Below are 2,853 nucleotides of genomic sequence, written 5' to 3'. Positions count from 1 at the left end.
ATTTTGTACAGCATCTTTTGGGGAGAAAGTTACAAAAGGCTTTTTCAAAAATTAAAACAAATGTCAAACTAAACAAATAATGAAAACCAATTCAAACAAATAAATGAGATCCTTAACATACAATACAACAGATTTAAAGAGTAAAGTCAAGTCAAGATGTTTTTGTTTTTCCTGTCTTGGTTTGTTTATTTATTTATTTTATATAGCACATTAAAGATAACAGCCATTGTGTCAAAGTCCCCCCCAGTTAAAATGAATCTGGCAGAATATTCAAGTAGTTTATTTGTAAAAACAAATTCATGAATTGATTTGCTCATCAATAATTCTGTTTATTGCCATTTAGTTTCTTTCTGTCTTTTTTTTTTTTCTTTTTGAAGAAAAGGTCTCGACTATTGGGAACCAAACTGGGGATTAAGGGTGTTACAGTATATGTGTTGTACTCCCTCTGCACTGTCTTCTGGATAGCCAATTGTTCATTACAGCTGAACTGGGAAACATCCAGCTATTGGTGTTGTTGCAACGACTCATGCATTGGTGTTGTGAAACCATACACATGCAAAGTAGACGCATAACATGTGGGGAAAGATACTTTTGAAACCTTTTGAAACCCACCCAGACAACATCACTGTCAAATTTTCAGATGACACAACAGTGGTGCAGTTGATTTCAAGGGGAAATGAGGCAGCCTACAGACATGAGGTCCTAAAACTTGGTGAGTGGTGTTCAGTGAACAACCTTAAAATGAACACCGCAAAAACCAAGGAAATCATCTTGGACATCAGGAGGAATAGTGCTGACCCCACCCCCTTATACATCAACGGTGAATGTGTAGAGAGGGTCCAGACCTTCAAATGCCTTGGCGTCCACATTTCTGCAGACCTATCCTGGTCTGAGAACACCACAGTGTTGGTCAAGAAGGCACAGCAGCAGATACACTTCCTGAGCGTGCTCTGGAAGGAACACCTGAACGCACGGCTGCTGGTGACCTTCTATTGCTCCTCAATAGAGAGCCTGCTGACCTACGTTGTCCTGGTTTCCACCTCTTTGACCTGTTGCCCTCTGGCTGGTGCTATAGGTCCATACAGTCCAGAATGAATAGACTCAGGAACAGCTTCTTCCCCAAAGCTGTTATCATACTCAGCTTTAATCTGCACTGAAACTGTGAATGCAGCCTGCACCGTATTGTCACTTCTATGTATATATAGTCTACCTCACTCACTACCACCTCACTCTGGGCAATACCCAACTATCACTATTCTATGGCAATTGTTCTTAAATCATGTTTTATAGTGTTTTATAGGGTTGTACAAAGTCTTATAATATATGTCTTTAATGACTCATATGTATATTGCTGGTGCACCTTGGGAGCAGCTCTTTAAATGTCATTGTACTTGCATAATGACAATAAAGATTTTCTATTCTATTCTATTCTATTCTATTCTATTCTATTCTATTCTATTCTATTCTATTTTAATCATTTCTTAGTCCATCAAAACTTTCTTTAATTCCTTCCATAGACATGTACAGGGCTTGTTAACTTTTTTGTGAGAAAAAAATGTTTACTGCAAACATGTATAATAATACTGTGTCAGCTAAATGCACACAATTCGATTTTTGTACTGTACATTGTAACTGAAATAAACCATTCATTCATTCATTCATTCATTCATTCATTCATTCATTCATTCATTCATTCATTCACTAAGACTCTGTCAATACTGATATATATATATATTTTTTTGTTTGTTTTTGTTTTTTTTTTTGTTTAAAAGCAGCTACTAAACAGACTTTTATGTGAGATTGTTTTGTCTGTGTCCAAAATCAGTGAACAGAATCTTGACTGATACTCAGCATGATTTTAAAAAAGTTTGTCATTGGAGAACGGAGACATAGAATTACTTTGAATCCATTTTTATGTTATATTTGTGCCACTAGATGGAGCCATTGACATTTGTAATGCTATGAAATGTGTTTGCGTTGCACAGAATAAGAAAGGCTTCTTTATAAGATTAATATTAAGTAAATATTGAACTTAATGAATTGTGCTGGAAGCTATATATAAATATTTGGTTTTTGCTGCGTTTACATTGTTTGCCATGTTTGTTTGCATGTATGTGTTTGCGTGTTGCTTTATTTGTAGCTGGTGTTTGAATTTGCTTGTGTTGTATTTGTCTTTATGTTTTCTTCTTTTTGCAGCTCTCAGTTATATCTGTGCTTGGACATGTGTCCTTTTTCATATTTGAGTCCATCTTTTTGCTGAAAATTTTACGTTTCCATTTGTGTCTGATATATGTTTGTGTTCTCCTACTTTTGTCTGTGTGTGTGTGTGTGTGTGTGTGTGTGTGTGTGTGTGTTGGCCTGTTGCACGTACAGGTGTACTTTCATGGCCCTTGTGGACCCTTGACATGATTAGGGGTCCAGCAGGAGCCTCAGAGCAGAGAGCAACAGCACCGAGGAGCTGATGGAGTCCTGAGTCTGGGGGCCGCTTTCTATTGTCCCCAGTAATTGGATTTGGTCTGGGAGGAGAGATGGCTGCCAGCGAGAGGCAGCGATCATTAGGTGTGAATGAGACGTGCTACGACACACACACACACACACACACACACACCTACACACATACACACACATACACACACACACAATGGACAACAAATACATACACGTGTCCACATTAATCCACATCAGTCTGAAATTGCTGTTTTCATGTCAAACACCATTTTGCCCACAAGATCATTTTCCCAAAGATCCCGCAGCAAACAGCAGTTAAATCTCTTCATTGTCACTATTCCCATTACTGCATTCTGCCAGAATAATATTGTCAAACGGGCTTCAGTTGAGCTGAACTACATAGTC

Source organism: Stegastes partitus, unplaced genomic scaffold (genome assembly GCF_000690725.1).
Source record: "Stegastes partitus isolate 25-593 unplaced genomic scaffold, Stegastes_partitus-1.0.2 Scaffold550, whole genome shotgun sequence".
NCBI classification, from domain to species: Eukaryota; Metazoa; Chordata; class Actinopteri; family Pomacentridae; genus Stegastes; species Stegastes partitus.
The sequence above is the reverse complement of the archived record's forward strand: the minus strand, read 5'-3'. Positions refer to the sequence as shown.